Below are 24339 nucleotides of genomic sequence, written 5' to 3'. Positions count from 1 at the left end.
GTATTTATTTTTACAAAGGTACAGTTTATTCATTTTTTTAAGTAGTTGGCATGTTTTTTGTCCTGTTTAAGAAATCTTTGCCCACCTCAATGACACAAAGATACTTTCCTTGTGATTCTTCTGGATTCTGTATTGTTTTACTTTTACATTTAGATCTGTGATCTACCTTCTGTTATCATTAGGACTCCTATTCCTTTGTGTATGAGCTATGGTTGTATCACTGGGAGATTTTGGTTTTATGTTTATAACCTAGGTGTTTTGAAATTTTACTTTCTATTTTTTTTTTAAATCACAAGATTTATTTTTTTCAAGCAGTTATTCTTTGGCTGCATAACAAATTACCAAATTTTACCAGTTTATGGAACTTTTTTGGTTGTTAAATCCCTTGTATAAATCCTACAACTGTTAAATCCCAGTTGTATAAATTCCTAGTCAAAGCAAGCTCAAATGGATTTTCTGAAGACAGTGAATCAAGTCCAAAATCAAGGTCTTGGTCAGGTGAGGCTCTTATGGAAGTTCTGAGAATCTTTTTTAAAGCTCACTCACTGACATAGTCACTGTCAGCTGTGTTAAACTAAGATGGTTGGACTCACGTCCCCACCTCTTTGCTGGCTGACAGGGCTCATTCTTTGCTCCTAAAGACCACTTACATTCATTCTCATGTGCCATCTTCTAGCCAGTGGTCTGTCAGTTATCTGTCAAATCTTCCTCATTTTACATGTCTCTGATTTCCTCTTCTGCCACTAGTCAGAGAATTGGATCCCCAGTTTTTGAAGTAACAGTTTATTAAGATGTAATTCACATGTCATACAATTGACATATTTAAACTACAAAATTAGATGAGTTTTAATATATGCAGAGCTATGCAACCATCACCATGATAGATTTTAGAATATTATATCACTCCAACATTGGTAAACTTCCTCATTACTTTCTATGTTTTGATGGAGCTCTGTATTTGGTCATTGTCTATGTACTTAGAGGACCCTTTCAATCTGGGCATTTGTTCTTCAATTCTGGGATATCTTCTGGGTATTATTTCATGATAATTTCCTGTATCCTCGCATTCCATTCTCTTTCTAAAGTTCCTATTAGTCAGCAGGTGGATCGCCAGGATTGATTATCTAAGTCTTCAATCTTTTCTTTCTTATTTTTCATTTCTCTTTTTATACACTTTCTAGATTTCTTCAACATCGTTGTCTTCCTTTACTTCTAGTTATTTTAGTTATCACTTTTTATTTCCAACGGCATTTTCTAAAGTGTTTTTGGAAGGCAAGTGAGTCCCTTTGCAAGCACTTTTGGTTGAGCCTTCTCTTTTGTGAAATCGGTTTGCCTTCTTCCAACCACTTACTGTTGTTCAGTGCTATCCACTTTCTTGTTCCCTTTGCGGTTGTATGTTTATATATAGTTTTAATGTTTATTTATTTTTGAGAGAGAGAGAGTGAAAATATGGGAGGGGCATAGAGAGAGGGGACAGAGGATCTGAAGTGGGCTCCATGCTGACAGCAGAGAGCCCAGTGTGGTGCTCAAACCTAGAAACTGTGAGATCATGGCCTGAGCTAAAGTTGGATGCTCAACTGACTGAGCCACCCAGGTGCCCCACATGTCTTCTTAAATATCTTAATATCATGCTAGAGTGGTCTTGGGAGTGAGAGAACATCTATGCTTGCCATTAGTCTACATTTGCCCCCATTTTTCTGTTCCTTTCTGTTTATTCCCCAATGCTATATATATGTTTTCAGTGTATAGCCATTTCTTGAGTTCCAGATACACAAATTCCTGTGGGGAAAAATTCCGCCCAAAAGTCCGTACATTTGTGGCAAAACCCATCACTTCTTTCTAACCTGTTTGTTCTTCTGAGTTCTCAGTCTTGGTGAATGGCACTGATATTTATCTAGTTGTCCATGCAGGAAAACAGAATCATACTTAATTTCTCCCACTTCTTTACTCTTATGTTGCATTGTTCCCAAGTTCTGTTGATTCTTTCAATGTCTCTTATCTGTCCTCAACTTAGCACTCTTGCTGCTATGTATAGTTGAGGTCCCTATTATAACTGGCCTATAATATTGCAGTAACCTTGTCTTTGGTTTCTCTGCTTCTCACGTCAATCAGTTCCTTCTAATCCATTCCCCATAATGCTGCCACACTGCCTTTTCCAACATTGGTGTTTGAATTCTATGAGGGCAAGAAATTTTGTCTTTGTTCACCATTATATCCTCAACTCTTTGAACAGTGCCTTGCTCTTGATAGGCACTCATTGGGTATTTGTTGATTGGATAGGTGAGCACATCTGATTTTGTCACTCTCTTGCTCAGGATTTTCAATGCCATACCCTACCCCTCATCACCAAGATGATCAAATCATCTTGGTTTCTTATCATGGCATGATCTAGCACAGGTCTAACCACAGGTCTCACTTCTTTCCAAATCACGCTCTTCTGCTGTTAATACTGAATAACTTGTCCCAGAGAGCATCGTGCTCTTTCAAGTCTCCAACTCTTTGCTCTCTGTGTGGGATACCTCCTGTTCCTTTGCCTAGTTGGAAAGTTAAATTTAATTGTTAGAGTTTCATCACAAGAATTACCTCCCTGACAGAAGCTCTTCTGGACACTCAATAAAACCTCAGGCTTTCCTTTCTTTATGACCTCATCATACATTGTATACCTTCTGTGGGAGACATGAGTACTTTCATCAATCTTGGGTTCCACTCTACTTCTGGGCATTCAGGAACATTAAATTTCCCTGTTTCTCTGAAATTACATATGGCTGGGTGACTCTCTCAGGCCAATATATGAATGGAGTTGTGTTGACGTGTATTGAAGAGCTGGAGTGTGATTCTCTATCTCCTCCTCCGTCTACACCAAGACTGCCAGCCAGTGTGGAGTCTCTTAGCCTGTGTGTCTGAATGAGGGTGAAGCAGAGCCCCCCATTTGCTCATGATGGACACAGAATATGAGCAAGAAATAAACCTTTATTGTTTTAAGCTGCTGAGATGTTGGGGTTGTTTGTTGCTGCAGCATAACCTGATCTATCCTGACTAATATATCTTTATCATAGTCATTACCTTATCTTTTAACATCAGTTGACCATTTCTTTGAGGTCAAGGACTATGGAGTGGGCACTTAAAACATTTGTTAGTTAGTGCTAGGCTGGAATTCATGTATTTTTGAGCATCTGCAGCATACTTGGCACTGTGCTAAGGATTTTCCCTGTGTTATTTCATTGAATTTTTATAACAATCCTGTGAGATAGGAATGACTATTACAGTTTTTCTGGAAGGAAAGGAAGCTCAGAGGGGTTTAGGTGACTTCCTCAATGGTCCAACCTCCGGGGAGAGGCAGAACCAGCAGTCAAACCTCAGTGGATCTGATTCTGAAGCCCAACCGATTCCGTCGCATGCAAACCTAGGAGTGACAGATGAAGAAAGATCTGGCTGCTGGGAGGTTCCTGTCAAAGCAGACTTTCCTGTCATGAGCTTGTAAAGGACAAATAAATAAGCACCGAACACATGTAAGTAAATAAACAAAATTGGAAACATATTTTTAGCATCTAATGGGAAATGGGGAATTCTTTAGATAACTTTACAGTTTTTGAGGAAAAGCCAGTCACATACATTCATCAAAAATTCCATCCGCAGTCCCGAGTGAAAACTAGCCCAGAGCACTGCTTGCTTGGCCCAGTTCTGGTTGGCAGGGCTGACTTCTGGACAGGTTTCCTCGGTGGCCTCTGTGAACATATACTGATGACCAATGACAAGGCATGATCACATGGCCCAGCCTCTAGCCTTGGTACGGTGTTCTCAGAAACACGTTTCCTCAAGAATGCATCAGCTGGGGGCACCTGGGTGGCTCAGTCGGTTAAGCATCTGACTCTTGGTTTTGGCTCAGGTCATGATCTTGTGGTTTGTGAGTTTGAGCCCTCCATCGGGTTCTAGCCCCATGTTGGGCAGAGCCTGATTGGGATTCTCTCTCTTCTCTCTCTCTGCCCCTTTCCTGCTCTCTCTTTCTTTCTCCCTCTCAAAATAAATAAACATTAAAAAAAGAATGCATCAGCTGGATTTTCAGGCAGTTTTTAGGTGATGCATTGAGGTGGATGGATGACGGAATGAACACATGCTCAAAGCCTCACTGAAGTATGGGTGGATCATGGCCCACTGAGGGAACAGCCACAATTGAGGGGCTGGGCTCAGGCCAGAGAGTGCTTTCAAGAAGGAAGCAATAGCAGTCAGAGAGATAAAGGGACTGAATGCCAAGAATTGCCAAGTGGAGGGTTTTCCCTTGTGTGTAAGAGCACCATGGAAATCAACCTCAGAATTGGAGTTGGACCTAGAACAGTCTCATTTTCTTTAAGCTGTTATGTTTCACTCCCTGTTTACTTTTATTTGTATTATTGGTGCTTTCTTCCTACTCTGAATTTTGGTAGCATGTAACATTCATGTGGTATTTTTCATGTACTACTGTATATAATGTATATAATAAACACATGTACTTGGCAAGTTGTCATTTGCGCAGTTTCCATGTCTTTTGAAAGCAAAGAGCAGAGCTTCTATACCTTTATGAGAGTCTCTGACATGAGGCTTCACACATTTATAGCTCTGCTGGCTTTCCAGTTTGTGCCTCCTCTTTGGGGAAATAGCTGCTGGTCCCCAGCAGTATCTTTGATCTTGAGAGTATTAAGGACTCAGCATATATAACATAAGCATCCTTTGCTGGTCAGATTTACCTTGGGAAATTTACAGGGAAGGGTAAATGCCTTAGGATTGGCTAGTTTGAATAATTTTGGCAAGCTCTGGGCTTTAGGGGTTGGTCTCCAGATGTCTAGTACCTGGCCATAGGGTGATTTAGGGCAGAGGAAACCTTGGCTTGGTGTGTGTGAGTTAGATAGTGGAGGTGGTTCAGGACACTGGCTCTGGATTTGTTGGTGTGCAGATGAAAACCATCACAGGCGAGTTGTTTCTGTCCCTAGGGGCAGTCTCTCCCAGCCAGCAAGGTCCTCAAGATGTCAAAGCATCATAAAATATAGAGAGTAAAAAAAAAAAACCCCATGATTAATATGACCTTACTTTTGTAGGGACTACTGCAGAAAATTCGGAGAGCCCTTTCATGTAGACCCTTCCTTCAGTTACTCTTCTCAGCAAATGTGATGAATGGAGATGATCATCCCCATTTCACAGGTGAAGAAACCAAAACGGCTTGCCCCTGGGCATACAGCTGGCAGCTGATGGAGTAAGGATTTATTCTCACATTCTGCTATTCCTTGGGGGTTTATTGCATCTCACAGGGGAGATGCTTTTGTTCCATCTGCCACTTGAGGCACCACTGAGATTGTTATGGTGCAGGGAATGTGAATGGTGGTAATTAGGCCTGTGGGTTTAGCCCAGGCTAAGCAAAGGGAAGGAAGTTCCTCTTGTCTGGACTAGTGCTCACCATCCCTCCACTTCCTTTATTCAACTTTAGCGTCAGCTGGAAGGGTTTCCTTTTTCTCCCTTAAACTAAGCTTCCAGTTTGGACCTACATCAAAATCCAAGGCGAGACGTAAAAACCCAGGGGTGCTGCAGATTTAACATGCTTGTAGTTGCTTGGGGCAGCCTGAAGGGTGGCAGACAGGGCTGGGGGGTGGCCAGGCTGCACCCACTGAAGTGTGCCCATAGCTGGACACTCCAGTCAAACCCAGTGGAGAGAGGCCCAGGATGGGGCATCGCCTCCCTTGTGAGGTGTTTGGCCCAAGGGGGAGTGAGCAGAGAGTCTCTGTGCTGCTTTCCTTCCCTCCGAGGACAGTCCCCAGCGCTTGCTGTATGTTGGTGACACACTGGTGACTTAAAACTTCAGCACCTATTTGTTTTAGAATGCTGTACGGAGGCAAGGTTGTTGTTGCGTTATAATGTTTGCTTAAATGACTGCCCAGAGGATATCTTTAGATTCAAATAGAATGCCTTTGGGTGTGTTACAAGGGCCAGCTAGATAGGTCGTGTTGTCAGGGTCGGGTAGATTTTAGGTGTGGGGGCTTTGGTGTGACACGGTTGACCTTCAGTTCTTGGCACTGCCCCTTCCTGACCTTGTGGCCTTGGGCAAATGACTTAACAAGACCTAGTGTTTTACAGTGTCTGTCAAGGGGCATCTACTGTTTCTAAGCTTTGTGCATAAATAAAGGATTCTTGGCTGCATATGTTTCCTGTTCATCACATTGAAAATTTCCTGCCACTCCTTTCTGGCCTGCCAAGTTTCAGTAGATAGGTCTGCTACTACCCTTATGTGTCTACCCTTGTAGGTTAGGGCCTGTTTATCCCTAGATGCTTTCAGAATTCTCTCTTTATCTTTGCATTTTGCCAGTTTCATTATGATATGTTGTACAGAAGATCGATTCAAGTTACATCTGAAGGGAGTTCTCTATGCCTCCTGCATAGAGTAACTTTTAGTCCTTACCATCACCTGGTGAGGAAGGTATGCATACTGTCCTCATTTTGCCAGTAAGGCAAACTGAGGTGCAGGGAGGTTCTGTAACATGCCAAGGTCAGACACTAGTAAATGACAGAACCAGGATTCACATCCTTTCAGTCTGGCTCCTGAGTCCATGGTCTGAACCAGTGTGCTCCACTATTGCAGTTGAGCTTGTAGAACTTTGGTTTCCTTATCTGTAAAATGTGTGCTGTCCTAATCCCTGCTATGTGAGGTTGCTGGAAGATTGAGATACATGTAGAAAGAGGTCAGCACATAGTAAGCTCTCAATATGTTTGCTTTTATTACCATTCATTGTAAGCCAGTGTGTGCTCTTATTTTCCCCCAGCTGTCTTTCCCTGTGCCCCCTCTTTGTGGCCATAGGAAGTAGATAAGACTAGAGGGCTTATGATCCTGGATAAATTTAGAAAACAAAAAATATTCCAGAGCTTATAATAACTGCTTGAATGTGCCGTTGTCCCTGGTGCCTCCTGACTCTGGTCAACCTCTGATGGGGACCTCACACCACTTTTCAAGCACATGTGGTGCATCCATGTTTTAAAACCAACACAAGTCCCCCCCACCCACACAGTTTCACTAGCCACACACACTCTGCCCAGCCCCAGGACTTGCAGATGAGGGGATAAGTCCAAAGCAATGCCCAGAGAAGCCCTGGCTTAACTTGGCGTGACTTGACCTGGAATGGTGTCCAATCTTGCAGGAGGAGTGCCTTCTCTTTGGGCGGGACGGGGGGGGGGGGGGGAGGGAGAGAATCTGCTGCATCTGCCCATCCTTGGCCCCACCCTGCTTCCAGATTCCCTCTATGTTCAGGTGCATTAGTCCAGCAGGGAGGAGGGGAGCCCAAGACTTCCTGTAGGTGGATTCTCTGCGGCCACAGGAGGAGTTAAAGCAGTTTTCCTGGTTACTTTTCTGCCATTGTTACAGTAATCTAAGGAGACACCATGCCTCTCTTAACCCCATCCCCTCTTTTTTTTGTAAGCCAGACAGGATGCAACAGATTTATACTACTATAAAAAAGAGTTTAATGAGATGTAAGGGAAGATTCTTGCCTAGAATACTGATTAAAAGGCAATGAGAGGATGAAAAACTCTCATCCATGTGGACTTTAAAACCTTGAAAAAATAGCTTTGCTAGTTAAAAGAATATGCATACATTCTTCTCTTAAAAACCTAAGAACATATCAATCAATTCTCCTTCCACTTTCTGGAAAAAAACGCTCTATCATTTTGAAGTCTTTTTTTTGACCCATTAAAAGCTGCGTATGTGAATATTTTGTTTCGCAAAATTGAGATTATTCTGTGTTACGGAACATTCTTTTATTTACATATTATATTTAACTTAAGAATTCTTTCTCATCATTAACTGTATTTTGTTAGAATCACATCGACAGTTTAAGTACTAGGCAGCCACTGGTCTTGTGTGGTTTGCAATGAGTAAGTCAAGATGTTGGATCAGGAAATCTTGGAGAAATAATCCTTTCTTTAATAGACACTGCCTATTAATGTTGTGCAAAGTGTGTTTCCATGATACATTTCTAGCACCGACTTTGGAAGGAAGGTTGTTTCTGTGGGTGGGCAGTTAGGAAAGGCTGAGACACAGAAGAGGATGGAGGAGGAAGGTTGTGAGTGCACTGGATGGAGACTCACAAGCACCTGGGGAAGTGAGGAGGAGGGGCTGATGATCTGAACCCAAAAAGATTTGGCAGCCCACTTGAGGTGTGTCCGTCAGCTTTGCAGGTAAGCTGAGAGAACTTGGGGTAATAATGGTCAGTGCTGGTCACCAAACATTCACCAGCTGATCTCCTTCTACGTACATGGTGGGGTGGTACTTCCTCTGCTCCCTTGTGGTTCATATGGCCATGTGACATGGTCTGGCCAATGAAACGTGAATGGAAGAAATGAGTGTCATTTTCAGATGGCAGCTTTAAGAGTCGGGGCATGGTTTTCCATTTTCCCTCTGCCCTAGTGACTGGCAAGGTTCCAAAGAATCGCAGACCCATGTGGGTCTTAGAGCTAGGTTGACACAGATAAGGGCCCACAGCGACCTATAACGGACACTATCCTTTGAAGGAGGAAGTGGAGTATGCTCATGGGTCCTTATAGGGGGCTGATGAGGGACTCTGGGTAGTGGTATTTGCCCCCTGTGGACCCAGATATTAGAACAAAAAATTCAAGAGACTGAGCCTCAAAGGAGGGTAGAGTCATCTTTCCCAAGAGAACATATCAGAGAGAAGAGGACCAGAGGGTAGTAGAAGGCATTTAGGAGTCACAGGGAATAGACCTGATGTGGGCCACATTAACACAACCACCGTGGCACTATCTGTGCAACCAGATAGTGGTAATGGGACCCGAGAGTACTAGAACAGCAGTGGAGAAAAAATTCCAGCCTGGAGCCAAAGAGGGTGAGCTAGGATCCCACCTGTGATGGTTAATTTTATGTGTCAGGTTAGCTATGGTGACCAGTTGTTTGGCCAAACACTGGTCTAGATGTTGCTGTGGAGATATTGTGGGGAAGGGATTAACATCCACAGTCAGTTTACTTTAAAGGAAATTACTCTTGATGATGTGGGTGGGCCACATCTAATTAGTTGAATGCCGTAAGAGCAGAACCTGGGGTTTCCAGGGAAGAAGAAATTCTGCCTCAGGATTGCAGAGTTAATTCCTATTGAGTTTCTGACTTGCTGGCCTGCCTTAGAAATTTCAGACTTGGTGTTCCCAAAATTGTGTGAACTAATTCCTTAATATAAATATCTTTACATAAATAGATATCTCATCTCTGTCTCTCTCTCTGTGTCTCTGTCTCTGTCTGTCTTTGTGTCTCTGAACTTTGAATGCATGAATCATCACCTTTAGTGAGAAGACTTGCAAACAGGTTCTTAGAGATACTGGCAAAAATTTCACCAGACTTGGCCGCAGTATGGGCCTGAATCTGCCTCCAATTAGAATCTTAGTAGTTCTCAATGCTCCGGATAAGAGGATGTTGATTCCCTCGAGCAAGAGTGAGGAAGGTGCCAGTAGGAGCTGAGAGGAGGGAAACCTAGTGTTTAATAGTCACCTCTACTTATCATCTATCTATCCATTCATCCCACTGAAATGAAAATGTCTTATTTAAAAATTTTATATTAAAAGTAATCAAATTAAGAGCCTTAGCAGGCCCAGGGGACCCACAGCCAGGCTACTGAATGGTAAAGCCCTGTTCTAAGGAGCAATTCAGAATTTCAAAAACTCCATTTTGCCACAGTTCTCATTTCCCTCAAATTGTTAATCAGACCCATTAAACAAAAGCCAAGTTGCTCTTCAGGGATTTTTTTTCAGTCTTTTAAAAATCTTTTTCCCATCCCAAAGCTGTTCCATATGTGTAGAAAGGAGCTATCAGCTTGAGTTCACATTCCTGCAATCACGTTCCTGGGGGGGGGACAGACCACAGGACAGAAAACCATATCTTTATGGTTGTTTTCCTTGGAAGCCAAATGAAAGTTTTCAGGAAACTCAATTCAACAAACACGTATCAGTTGAAGGTGAAGTTGTGAAATGAGCCTATTTTGTACTTGGCTGCTTTTGGGGGGAACCTCTGTCATCTTCATCTCATCTCTTACCCTCAGGTTCTCCCTCTCTGTCCCCAACTTCCCTCTGTGGCCCTTTGTGCCCTCAGCCTGCCTGTATTCAGCCCCTCCCTGCCCTCCAGTGTCTGGACAACACCTGGCTGAGCATGGGAATTTCCTCTTTGAACTATCAACTTTTCTTTGGCTTCTGTCCTAAGGCCATTGGTTCTCATCTTCAGGTGTGTAACAAGAGTGACTTAATGTACCCTTGCTGATGTGCTTGCTTGCTCTCACCTAAGTCAGGGAGTTACCTAGCCCCACCAAAAGGCCTTCTTTCTTACCAACTGATGAGGATCGGAGCAGTCACTTCTCAAATGCCACTCCTCTGATGGTGTGTAGGAGCTATTCACACGTGCTCATGAAAACTAGTAGTTATATACTTAAGAATTTTCTTATCTGGTTATACTAAACTGTTAGCAGTTTGAAATTGGCCAGAGCAGGAGTATTTGCCCCATTGGAAACTGGTAACTGCTGTAAATCAGATTTTTTTTCTCCTTCAGAGAGCCAGCTTATCAACATGTCATTGTGCCTATCCCTCCTCACTTGCTATAAGGTATCCAAGTGATGTGTCACCAAAAAAATCTCTGTAGCCACAGGGTATGGGGTGTGGAAGTTGAAAGTTGGAGTAGAGGAACTTCTCACCTTTTCTGTAGACAAGAAGCCCTTTTATCATTTTTCCCTTGTGTCCTCATTAAATTTTATGATGCTTTTGATTACCCTATTTTATGATTATGATCTGCCATTTATTTCTTGTTTGAATAACACCTTAATTGTTTTCTTCTGGGTCTTGATTGGAATCTCCTTTGGCAAAGGTGATATCTTATAATAAGAGAAATATTTCAAGAGCAACAGAGTACGATTAAAATTATCATATGCTGAGGAATCATGGAACACAAAGGAGGATATGTTTTGGTTTGTTGAATGTTAACTGAAGCTGAAGGATACGACTTAAAGGTCAAAGTGAGCCTGGGACTTATTGACTGAGCATCAAAGGAGAGTATCTTGGAGACTGAGAAAGGCCCAGGCCACTTCTAATTTTTAGGTTTCTAGAAAAAAAAAAAAGGACAAATGCCTTCATGTAGGCAGACCCCTTCAAAAGGATGAGAGGTTGAGTTCTGGAGGACCAGATGCTCCTTTTTCTGGAACCCACCATGGTTGGAACATGGAAACAATGGCTTTTTAAATAGGATAACTGTCTGCTTGCCTCTTCCCTAGACCTTAGGCAAACTGATAATGACATCTGTATATTGTGTCTGTAATCCCAACCCCTGGTATAATGCTAGGTACCCAATGGGTGCCTCCATAAGTAATGGTTTAAAGTAAGGTCCAAATGAGAGTAAAGGGCAGAGATATCATGTTAGTACTAATTAGGTCTACATTCTCCAGCCAGTGGTTCCCAAGCTTTGATTTTATAGGTGGATCCAATTTTTGAATAATTTTGAGGAAACAGGATAGCCAGACTTCTTATTTTGTCAAATAATGCCATTAAAAACTAGTTGACAGCTACTATCTCCTAGATTAGTAATTTATTAAGAAGAAAAATATTTTGACATGACAAATGAGGAACAATGGACAGTTCTTCCCAAGAAAGGAGATGGTAACTTTCTACTGATATAGTAGGAATATATTGATATTTATTTATATGGTATATATGCTTATATCTTTCCTGGATATTGGAGAACTTGAGTCCTGAGGACTTAGAGTCCAAAGAAAGTCTTTAGATAAGCCCTACTTCTTATTAAAACAGCAAAGACAAAATAAGGTAACAATCATAGGGACCACTCATTGATTATCTGCCTATTAAGTAGATACAGGTTATTCATGTATTCATTCGGCCTATGAAACAATGAATATGGAAGCCATTCAATGGGGTAAATGCCTGAAACAGGATATCCTTGAAAAGCCTCAAGTCAGGATTGGTCTGGTTTTGGGTTCTGAGGGCACTGGGAGATGGGAGGGATGTCCTATTACCCACTTTGGGTTGATAAAGACAAAATGATTCTGGGTAGTCCCAAATTCAAGAATTTTCCAGGGTCCTTAGGATCAAGCATGATATAGTTGGAATGGCAAACCTAGGGACACTCTGGGGGATTTTGGGGTCTCTATCCCATTATCCCTAAATGTGAGAGTTTAACTGGCATACTGGTAATGTCTACAAACTTGATGTAGACCTAATTCTAGGGATTTGGCTGAATCTTAGGAATAATGTGAATATATAGATTAGCTGTTTGTTTTACTAAAGAGGAATCTGTTCCTACGTTATGAAAACATACTTTGGGTTTCTTTGTCTGGAATCTTCACTTCTCAAACATTATCAACAGACTTTTATTGAGTCAGCTACTCTGTGTAAAGATAGTGGTAGATGCTACAGGTGATCCACGAAAGTTTAAGATATCTTCCTTGCAACCCTCTTGGCCATTGAAGCCTTCAGTCTAGTGGGGGAACTAGGATAGGTAGATGTTATATTAAAGTTCAAGCCAAATAAACTGAAAATCTCAACCAGAAAATTATTATGTGAAAATGGCAAGTTAAGAAGAGTATAAGCCAGAAGATCTAACATTCATAGGAAGTAGAGAGATTTCTGGCTGGAATGTTTAGGAAGGTTTTAAGGAGGAGGAGGGCATTGGGATTTGAATGTTGGAAAGAATTTCAGAGGTAGGGGATGCATCCCAAGTAGGAACTGTGTAAGGTGGGAGAGAGGGGCGTAAGGGATAGAAATTAAAACAGTTTGGTTCTGGCAGAGGCTAAGGGAGCAGTGGGAGATGAGGTTGAGATGGACATCCATGGGTTGCTGGTATAGAATGTTGGTCAAAGGAAAATGGGTTAAATTTCTGAAAAAATGAGAACCACCAAATATTACTTGTTTCCTTTTTTAGAACAAAATGGCAATATGATAAATGGGAGGGATCCCAGTTTGTATAGTCTGGCTTCCTAATGAGACGGTGCCCATTTCCTTTGGATTGGAGGATGTGCACGTGGACCACCAGGTCCAGCCACTGAGAATGGGGTGGATTAGCTTGAATTCTTTGGGCACTGAGTTCATGCTTGCTGGAGTTTGGGGGCTGGGTGTAATTTCCTTTAGAGAGAGCATAGCTTGGAGCCTCCTCCACTCAACTTGTTTATAAAAATCCTGGAGAATGATTTTCCAGACCATGGGTGGAGGAAGCCAGTATGTTTAGTAGTGATCCTATAAACAAATGAAGATGCTTTTTTGCAATAGGAGCAGAGAACTTATTTTTGTGATTTGAGGAAACTGCTAATTTCTGGGATGGCTGAGGCAGAAACGGTTGATTTCTTCCTGTGCTGATTTTTTTTTCTCCCAGGGAGAAAATTACTTATCTTTACGGGCAACACTTAAAATCTTCTCATTTGAAACTCAATGTGAGTGTCTAGAAATTGACACAACGTGGCTGTGTGATTCTCCTGGGAGTTCAGCTCCATTCCCCCTGAGTGAAGAGAGGGGAGAGAGGAAAAAGGAATGATAGCCTTTGTTTCTCCAGAGGGTGTGTCGTGATTTCATATCAGAATTGCATCTTGCAGAAATCGTTGTGATATTGAATCTTCAGTTTCTCATTAATCTGACCAGTCCGAAGAACTATAGACTGTACCAATTAGTCTATATAACAAGCTCATATATCCTAAAAATTACTATTTTTTCTTCTGTTATTTTTTAGAACAACAACTGGCGCATACTGTTTGGAAATTAGAATGAGTTAAAGTAGAGAGTGTGGCCCAAAGTAGGGTGACGCCCAATAGCTAATCTTTTACTGAGACAGTAATGTTGGGATCCTGGCCAGAGGACAAATCTTCCATGCTGTCCTGTCAGGCAGTGGTGAGTATTATGGGACAAGTGGTCCCCGGCAGGGTTGACTTTGTAAACAGATGGACAGAAGATTGTGCCATGCAGGCATCTCTACCTGGCACCTGAAATTCATCATGCCCAGAAAATACGGATTTAAATGATAATGTCTGATCTGGAACACTTGACACATCATTGACCTAGCAGAGTATAAGAGAAACCCAAGAATGGGTGGAGGAAGAAGACCTAAAGACAGAATAGCTGAGGGGCCTGTGCAACCCGCCCCTGAGCAGTGTAGACATTAGAGGATGGACAGGGTCAGAGGAGAGGGCTGTGGGCCACCAGGCACTCCTGTGAAAATTCCCATGCAATTCTGCCCCTTGCAGAAAATGCCCCTGCTCTACAGTCCCTCTCGCATTATTTTTCTTCAATAGTGATTAAACTGGTTATCCAGATTTGCTGTCAGATACCTAGGAGTAAGGGTGGTAGGATAGGAGGTGGGTTCTGAAACAAGGAAGAAAAATCTGAGAGAACTTTTGGAATAATCCATCATTCTAGGCAATACACACTTGGGCTTTTTCTGTAAGATGCCAGGTTTGTGATCTAGTTTTAGTCCCTTTTCATCTACCTATCTAACAGTGTGCCAGGCCCAATGTGGCTGTCACAAAACACAGATTTCTAAAATGTTCCAGCAAGAATTGTTAGTGACCATTTGGTCTAGAGGCTTTTGAACTTTTTTTTTTTTTTAAGTGGTGTAATCTTTTCTTCAAAAGAAACTAAACCAAGAAGTCCAACGTAAGAACATTTTAAAAAGGAGCAGTGCTGGTTGACCCCAGGGGCTCTTCTGAGGGGGCTGAGCCAGAGAGGTGAGATGATTTTCCCAAAGTCGTAGAAGTTGGGAGTGATTCAGCAGCCCCCAGTCTTGGTCTCTGAGAATCCAGTTCCCCATCCACTGCGCCATGTGGCATTAAATAAACTGACAGTCCACAAAGCTGAGTTGGAGATCTGTTGGTGGGAAGGGATGGTTTGGTGCTGCATGTGGTTGGTTGGTTTGTTTGTTTTAATCTTCAGAGGAGGGCAAGATGAAACCTGGGATGGTGAGGTTTCTTGCATATTTGACTCCGGAGACATTGGAGAGAGAAAGAGTAACGCTGTACCAGAAGGAAATTCTGCTTAAGTCCATTCATGGGATGGTGATCCCCTCTTTTGTTTCTTTGTACTCATATCTTTTATTTCTTTAATTTATAGTACATATGAAAGTGTGTACAACGTCTGTGTATAGTTTAAGAATAAAAATATGAATACCTATGGATCTCCCCCTCCACTTTAGAATATTTTTAAACTGTCAAATCTCCCTGCTCCTCTTGAATCCCCACCCTGCTTCCCCTAACCACCAGTGTAAATTTTGCATATTTTCTCACTTTTCAGTATAGTTTTACTACCATATTTGCATTTCTAATCAGTATACTGTTTAGTTTTGTCTGCCTTTAGCTTCATAGATACAGAGTCATTACTTGTCTTCTGCTCAGCATCATGCTCTAGAACATTTATATCATTGCAGAAAGTTCCGTTGGACTGTACATCTCTAGATATTTATCCATGGTGTCAAGTGGAGATTCATCCATGATGTTAGTCACTAGTACTCATCACTGTATAATGTTCTACTGCCTGAATAACCACCATGTACTTATTCATCTTATAGTTGCTGGATATTTGTATATTTCTAGTTTTTTTTCTCCCCCAAAATGTTTATATGAATATTGTACCTGTCTCCTAGTGCTAGAGCTTCTCTAAGGAGAAGCTCCTTCTACCCAGGAGTAGATGTGCTAGGTGACGGATGGAAATAAGTTCAATTTTTACCAAGTAGTAACCTAATAGCTTCTCTCCTTCCTTCCATCTTTCCTCTCTCCCTTCCTTCTTTCTCTCGACTTTTCTTTCCTTCCTACCTTCCCTCCCTCATCTCTTCCTTTTCCCCTTCTCTCTCCTTCCCTTTTATTTCTTTCCTTATCATTGGACATCTGTTTAAAATGGATTAAATATAGTTTTTTGCTCATTAAACACTATCATCATTGGACTATGCAGGATCCTCTCTGTTATTCATCTATCTACCTGTTAAAGAACATTACCATCCAACCAAGATGTAGATATTCACTGATTACTTATTAATTATTCATATCATCTTATCCTACCCTGCTTTTTTGCCTCCCATGCAGAGGTAACCACTACCTTGAATTTTACATTATAATTTTTTTTTGCTTTTCTAAGAAAAGTTATCTTTGCATACATATATGCTGTGATATTTACCAATTGGTGTAGCGAATTACCTCACGATGCCAGTATCTTTAAATAATAGCTCTCATTATCTTCTAGTTACTGTGGGCCAGGAATTCAGAGAGGGTGAGGGCACAGCAGGGGTGGTTTGTCTCTGCTCCATGATGTCTGAAGTCTCAGCTAGAAGACCCAAAACTGGGGGCTGAAATCATCTGAAGGCTTGATAGAGGGTGGAGGATCTGCTTTGACGGTGGGTCACTCACGTGGCTGGCAAGGTGAGGCTCTTTGCTTCCTCTCCATGTGGTCTGTGTGTATATGGGCTTTCCCACAGGACTGCCAAGTGCCCCCCATGACAGGGCAGCTTGCTTTAGTGAGGGTTTCAGCCACAGTTTCTTCTGGCCTAGATGCCATCTCAAGGAGTGACATGATGAAAATCATAACATTTTTCCATTTTCTTGTTCAAAATAGATAAAGGTCTTGAATATGTGGGAGAATAAGCTATTCAGGTGAATTAATCATTTCTGGATTACCAGATGCAATCTAGAAAAGGGCACAGGAGTCAATGAAGACATTGGTTGCAAAAGATCCAGCAAATTCTGGTCATCATTTAGGCGTGTTGGAAACGGAACAGCATTGTGTTACCATTATGGGAGAGAAAGATGGATTCACCCCCTGACAAACTTTGTTCTGTGTTTGGACACAGGCACTGTGCCACAAGAAAAGAAAAGATGCTGCCAGAAAAGAAGGCTATGGGTAGATAAATAAAATTGAAGCATGAAGGTGGGAGGTAAAGAGATGGAAGGGGTCAGGGAGAGGCAGGGGCTGTATTTATGAGAACAGGTGAGAAGGCCAGTATTGTTCAGCCTATAAAAGTAAAGGCTAGAGTTCACAAGTTCTGAATTTCTAAAGAAATATTCTTTGAAAGGCAAACTTAACATAATATAAAGAAGTCCTACTTCATATGGGGTAATGTACTTTTGTTTCTTATTACTCGAGAATTAAGGGAAGCTCTGTAAATACAAATTTACAATGGTTATATGTTTATGGTTAATAGAGTTGGCTGTGGAGGGAACAGATTTTAAATTTTTTTTTCAGTTAGGATCTGACTTTTTGAGACCACATCAAAAAGCATACTGTATTCTTCCATAAGATGCTTCTTGGGATCTCTGTCACAGCTATTATCCTGATCCAGAAGAGCAGCTCTTTCGTCTTTACAGAAGAATTTGCACATGTCTTAAGCATCTTCTGGTCTTCCAAGATTGGTTATATTGGAGAATCTACAGATGATGCTAGCATTTGGGGTAGTGATAAGAGCTGGTGCTATGACAGCCATTGGTAGTTCATACCTTTTTGCTAAAAATGGAATGAGGGGGGCCAGCCCCTAGAGGTTGGCAGAGATCACAGAGAAGACTGTGGGCTTATAATTACTGCTGATATCCAGTGACATTGGCCACCAAGTTTGAACTCTGTGCAGATGGAATCAACATTAAGACATAGAGTAAGAATTAAAAAAAAAAAAAGCATCCTATTAATATAATCCCCTCTTGGACAACCATCATTTCCATAAAGAGACCAATATAACAGTGGATAAGAATGAGATTTTCTTATGTATTTAACATGCACCATCCAGAAAATCCAAGGACTGTTTTGTCTTGGGTTTTCAACTCCCATCTCTAAAAATAATATATAAAATAGGGGCGCCTGGGTAGCTCAGTCGGTTAAGCATCCGACTTCATCTCAGGTCATGATCTCCCGGTTTGTGGGTTCGAGCACCGTGTCAGACTGTGCTGACAGCTCAGAGCTAGGAGCCTGCTTCAGATTCTGTGTCTCCCTCTCTTTCTGCCCCTCCCCCACTCATGCTCTGTCTCTCTCTCTCTCTTTCTCTTTCTCTAAAATAAACATTAAAAACATATATAACATTTAACCATCTGATTCAAGGAACTAGGTGCATTCCAATACAATAGGCACCTTTCCCTATATCACTTTATAAATAATAGAAACATCTGAATGTTAATGCCCCAGGACCATAGGAATACAGATGAGTTGATGTTTAAATGGAGTCTTCAAGCCTTAAGAGGGCAGGCACTGTGTCTGTCTAGTTCATCATCATGTATCTATTTTAGTGGCTGGCAGATAATAGATGCACACAACAGTTGGATTAATCAATAAGTAATGCAAGAATGGTTTGGGGTTTTCTTTTCATTTATAGTTATATGTATGAAGTAGAGCTATTGGGCTTTTATATCTTAATTTGTCAATACCCATTTAGTGGTTATTTAACTCTGAGATATTGTTCAGCCTGGTTTTGTTTGTTCTTTAAAAAAAATCAACTAGGCAATTTTGGTGGAAATGAGCATCTGGAGAGATGGAATTGGACTCTTAATTGGAGCCTCTAAGAACATTCATGCTTGAATTCTTCTGGGGTGAGAGAGTATCACCCTCCAGATCTTAAGAGTTCTTAAAAGGGAGGTGTAGTATTTCAGAAACAACCCTTTCAAGCCTTAATGCCTTTCATCAAAGGCTTTTAAAGCACTTTGCCTTTAACCGGGTCCATGTCTACCTCCTGCCTAGCTTACGCACATGCCTCCCTTTGAGGTCAGTAGAGGCTAATAGTGCTGAGAAAACAAGTCAATGTATGCAGTGGAGGTTACAACCTAGCCATATTTCGTTCTTGCATATGAGTGGGCATCAGAGACTTCAAATAATTCAGTGTAGGCCAATATGATATCAAGCGTGAAGTCCAAAGAAAATCAGCTGCCAGATGAAAGGAATTCAGATCTCACAAATTAGAGCCTTCTCTGAATGGAATAGTTTGCCATGGGAGGTAGTGAGGTCCTTGTCATTGGAGATATTGGCAGTGCTGTGGTGGTGGGCATGAGCAGACCTACACTCAAGATGGAGGAACCAGCTTCATGGACAGTAAGAACCCCCAGCCCTCCATATCTATGAGTTTTTTAAGTCACCCTCTCCTTCCTGGAACAAGCCCTCATAAATCCTCAGTTTACTTGGATGCTCACCCACCCACATTTCCCCAATATTACTCAAGTTTAGTGAGAAAGAGGCAAATGACTCCACCCTTTATAAAAGTCTAGTTGGAATCACAAATGAATTTTAAAAAGAGCTTCCAGGATAGGTTTTGGACTAGGGCACATTTATCACTGTTATTCCAAGTGAGGACCCCGGGCCCTGAAGGAATCTGAATCACCAATGATTTGGTTGGGTTTCCTATTCTATGCTTGTCAAGGCAGGACATAGCACTAGTAGATTTTATCATGGTTAATCAAGTCATCAGTTGTCAGTGTTGACTTTTCTTGGGGATCTGTGCCTGAATGTGTTTGCTTAGTCTAGTGAGTGGCTCTCAAACTTTAGTGTGCATCAGAATTACCCCGAGGGCTTGTTTAATGGCAGATTTCTGGGCCCCACCCTCTGATTTTCTGATTCAGTAGGTCTGGGTTGTGGCCAGAAAATTTGCCTTTTTAGCAACTTTCCAGATGTATTAGTTTTCTAATGCTGCTGTAACAAATTATTAGAAATATAGCTGCTTAAAACAACATAACTTTATTATTCCATAGTTCTGTAGGACAGAAGTCCAAAGTGAGTCTCACTGGGCTAAAATCAAGGTGTTGGCAAGGTTGTGTGGAGGCCCTAAGGGAAAATCTGTTCCCTTGCATTTTCCAGCTTCTAGAGGCTCCTTGCATTCCTTCACCTGTGGCTGTCTTCCATCTTCAAAGCCAGCAAGGACTGGTTGAGTCGCACTGCTCTCTCTGGTTTTTAACTCTTCTGCTTCCCTCTTCCTCATTTAATGATCCTTGGATTACATTGGGCTCACATGGATAATTTTTGTTTTAAAGTGAGCTGATTAGCAGCCTTAACTTTACCTGAAATTTAATTATTCTTTGCCATGAAATAAATATTTGCAAGGATTAGGATGTGGATCTTTGGGGGGACCATGATTCTTTCTACACCATGCCAGGTGATTGATGCTGCAGGCCTGGGGACCACACTTTGAGAACCTTTGGTTTAGTGACTTGAGACACTAATTAGAGGGTGCATAGTTATGAGGAAGATTGCTTGTCAGTAAAATTGGGCAGGAAAATGCATGTCTTATGGAAAATTAGCATTTTGTGTGGTTTAAGTTTTTATCAAACTTTTATGTAAAGTACAACTTTGTGAAATGTTAATCCCAAGATTCTTGTGGACCTCCAGACAGAAGGATCAAACAAAGGCCTATGTCCCATGACTCCAGCACTCTTCCCTGCCCCTATTAGTCTAATTTACCCCTTGTATCTGTATTGTCTTTGCTGCTGTCATGATTATTACCTGTCACATTGTTCTCTTACCTATTGAGACCCTGCTCCTTTTTTAATACTCAGTTTGGAGCCTCCCTCTGTCATGATGTGTTCCCCAACTGCTCTAGCTAAACGTTATCTTGCTAGTTTACTAGGTGCTCTCATACATGAAATAATTTGTTCCCATAACAGTGCTGTGAGGTGGGTAGTATCTCCATTTCACAGATGGAAAGAATAGGCAACCGCACATTTTAGTGAACTGCTGAGGTTCATCCAGCACTTGCAAGTCTGGGGACTCAGTCTCTGCAATAGATGGAATGTTCATGTCTCTCAAAATTCATATGTAGGAACCCAACCCCCAGCATGGTGGTATTTGGAGGTGATTAGGTCATGAGGGTGGAGCCCTCATGAATGGGCTCAGTGTCCTTATATAAGACACCCTAGAGAGCTCCCTGGCCCCTCCCATCGTGTGAGGACGCTGCAAGAAGACAGCCATCTGTGAATCAGGAACTCTTTACTGGACACCAAATATGCTGGATCCTTGACCTTGGACTTCTAGTTTTTAGAACTGTAAGGAATAAATGTTTGTTGTGAACTACCAATATATGGTATTTCTATTATAGCAGTCTGAACAGACTAAGACAGTCTCTGGGGCTGTGATTCCAAACCTGAGCTTGTCTGGCTTTGTGCAGAAGGATGGGCATTTTTCAGGAAACTCACAGCTAGTGAATTCCAGGTTGACTGACCACGTCTCAGCCTTAGGTAAGCTCCTGAGGCCAGGACTTCCTCTGTAAGCTCCTTTCCAGTCTGTCTATGTTCAAGGAAAATTCTCTCTTGTTATGCTGCTCTTTATTGGGTTGCATTTTTTTTTAACTCTTGTAAATGGAGATAGAGTTCCTCGCTTATGAATTTAACTTATCAAATACAAATGCTGTCATTATAATTATTATGTGCAATTGAGATGAGCTGCTGTTGTTCATAGCTTTATTCCTGGAATTTCAAAGAAAGAGACTATTGGAGTGATGGGAATCTCAGATTTGGAACAAGGTTTGTTAAAATCAAACATTAACAGCCGTGTGTTTTCTGCAGTCTGTAAACTCTGTGTTCCACAACATAAATGATCATTATTTTTTTCTTTCACTTAAAAAATAATCTTGATCATTAGACCCATGATTCAGATCTGGGTGAAAGGTTATATGATTAGACTTGCTCTATGGGAAAGGAGAGGGAAGAGGAGGGCCAAGCACCTATAAAACATTATAACCTTAGGGTAGTAATTTTGTAAAACAAGCATGTGAGTAGATGGTGATTCAGCACCAGTCTTCCCCCTGCCTCCCCCCCCTCCCCGAAATTATATATTTTATTCTTGGGTGGGTGAGTGGGAAGGAAAAAATGGTGGATGGACATGGGATTAAAACGTAGACCTAATGATTCCCTTTGTTTTTTCCCATCTCTGCTCTTGCCTAGAAATTCCCTGATTCCTCTGCCTTCATTTCCTTGAGGATACGGATGAATAGCTTGGGACTGATGTTTACCTGCTATTTGGGAAAGCTTGTTGGGTCAGTTCCCCTGAGTGGTCATGAGACAGTGCCCAGCTTAGCAGGTGTGTCCCTGAAGTACATTTGTCATCAGAAAGGGAATTCCTCTTTGTTGCAAATGAAATGTGATTGCTTGTCAGGTGAGTAAGTACCCATGAGTCCTGGGTCCCTGCCAAGCTTGTTCAGGTTTGGCTGTTGGAGATATTCTGGGATGTAAGGAAACATTCCCTTGTAAACCCAGGGAGTATAATTCACTGTAATGTGACTAAAACTGTGACACAAGATTCATCTGCTTCACATTCCTAGGTTGTGCCTTGAGCATTCAGAAGAAATGTTACATTAATTGGTTAAAATATCAGAATGCAACAGTTCTTAATGTACTCCACCATGTCCTGAAGCACTGTCAGAATATGAAATCGACTGGGTGAATTTCCTCTTGAGTGACAGCTATAAGTATCTGCAAAATGGACTTCTAAATTTTCAGTGGTTGCCAAATCAAGATACTTCTGTAAGAAGACACCCAGGTTCAAGATTAATGGGTAAAAATGACTTTGATGGTGATGATAAAGAAATAATAGTAATTAACATTTGTGGAATGTTATTTACATGTATTACTACACTTAGTTCTCAGAACAACCCAATGAAGAAGGTGCTATAATAATCCTCATTTTACTGGTGAGGAAGTTGGAGCTTAGAAAGCTTAAAACTTGTCCAAGGTGACACAGGTAGTGAATTCCAGAAATGAGATTCAAACCAGTCATTCTGACTCTAGAAACTATTTTATTTACTGTCTCCTTATATTTCCAGGTTTAGTTCATATTTCTTTCCTCCTTCTCCCCTCCTCCCTCTTTTTCTTCTTCCCTCTCTGCAGACTTCATTCTTTTCCATTTGTTCATTTTCTTTATATTTTTTAAATCTCCAAACATTGAATAAGTACACGCTCTGTGCTGGGCATGATGTTAAGAGGCAGGAATTCAAAGATGAGCAAGACTCAGATCATACTCGCAAGAAACTTGCAGGTACTTTTGCTTCTTTACTGCCACTTTCTCTTCCTCGTCCTTCTCCATCCCCCTCTGCTTCATCTTCATCATCATTGGCAGATGTAGCAGATAACTGAGGCCACTCTACTAAGACTTACGAATTTTCCCGCTGAACATTAATTGCTGAAAGTAGAAAAAGCTAGAAGGCAACTATCTCTTTGCCAGGGAAATTCTGACAGGAGAAAAGCAGACCTGAAAGGAAATGGTGCTAAAAATACCACCAAGATGTGAAGGACAGACTGACAGCCAGAGTCTTCAGAATGAGACGGTGCAAAGCTGGAGAAGGTGAAAATAACATTTGGTCCGTGATCACTCCCGGAATGATAATGATCTGCTTGTATGTGTCTACAGGGTGTGTGCACACAGGAAATGAGACGGTTGGGCAGAGTTCTTCAGATTAATCTGCCAGATAGATTAAGGGGGACAGGGAGGGGAGAAAAGATGATTGATTGCAATTCCTAAATAGATTTTTTTTTTTTGGGTAGACTTTACATGCCATTTCAAACTCTGGGCCTGCTCATGAAAATCAAGGGAAGATGTACTTGTTTGAACTATTTTTAAATGTTTACTTTGTTTTTAATATTAACTGAATGACATGGATTATTTAAAATGCACACTACCCAAGGATCTAAAGAAACTCCTATGAAATCGTATGGTCTCTGGTGGAAGAATACAATGTGTTTCTTCTGACATTTTATTCCATTTCTCTCAAAGGACCAGAATTTAAGTAGAATTGAGTTTAAGACTATATTCCTGAGATTCGTGAGTTCGAGCCCCACATCAGGCTCTGTGCTGACAGCTCAGAGCCTAGAGCCTGCTTCAGATTCTGTGTCCCCCTCTCTCTCTGCCCCACCCCTGCTTGTGCTCTCTCTCTGTCTTTCAAAAATGAATAAACATTAAAAAAGACTATATTCCTGAGAGATACTGCAAGATCCAGGAAAGTCAAGCATGTAAAACAGTGTCTGAATTATTAAAAATGGTCATGAAATCATCTTAAGATCCCGACCCTGCAAAACCTTACCCTTTCTGTTTGGATATCCAGTTTTCTTAAAATGATTTGTTCTGAGCTTGTATTTGTAGTCAGTCCTCTAAACTTAGTGCTAAAATGGGGTTTCTGCATATGTAGGTTTCTGCTTTTTTGGATTGCCGTGAATCACTGTGCTCCTGGCCACTTCTTCTACTGAGAGCCCTCGTGAGAACACGGGTTTCTTAGCAGGCCTTGCTCCACTGGAAAGGCAGTGTTCAGGTGCTATATTAGTCGGTGTTCTCCAGAGAAAAAAAACAATAGGATATATGTATCCTACTGATGCATGCGTGTGTGTGTGTGTGTATATATATAGAGAGACA

General features: G+C 41.5%; 1 long non-coding RNA gene across 6 annotated transcripts in view; it reads left to right on the top strand.

Annotated features, from left to right (window-relative positions):
- Nucleotides 1-24339, top strand: part of LOC113604176 (uncharacterized) — a 244736-nt gene that overhangs the window by 57094 nt on the left and 163303 nt on the right. For 3 of the 6 annotated variants that reach the window (XR_003426047.2, XR_008289770.1, XR_008289773.1), the window contains 2 exons: nt 21882-22092; nt 22259-22971. This is a non-coding gene — a long non-coding RNA (uncharacterized LOC113604176). Of the gene's footprint in view, nt 1-21037; nt 21177-21881; nt 22093-22258; nt 22972-24339 lie in introns of all 6 variants that reach the window. The other 3 variants (XR_008289780.1, XR_003426042.2, XR_008289777.1) reach the window with 3 other exon arrangements.

Source organism: Acinonyx jubatus, chromosome A1 (genome assembly GCF_027475565.1).
Source record: "Acinonyx jubatus isolate Ajub_Pintada_27869175 chromosome A1, VMU_Ajub_asm_v1.0, whole genome shotgun sequence".
Lineage (NCBI taxonomy): Eukaryota > Metazoa > Chordata > Mammalia > Carnivora > Felidae > Acinonyx > Acinonyx jubatus.
Note: the sequence above shows the minus strand (reverse complement) of the source record. Positions and strands in the feature narration are given on the sequence as shown.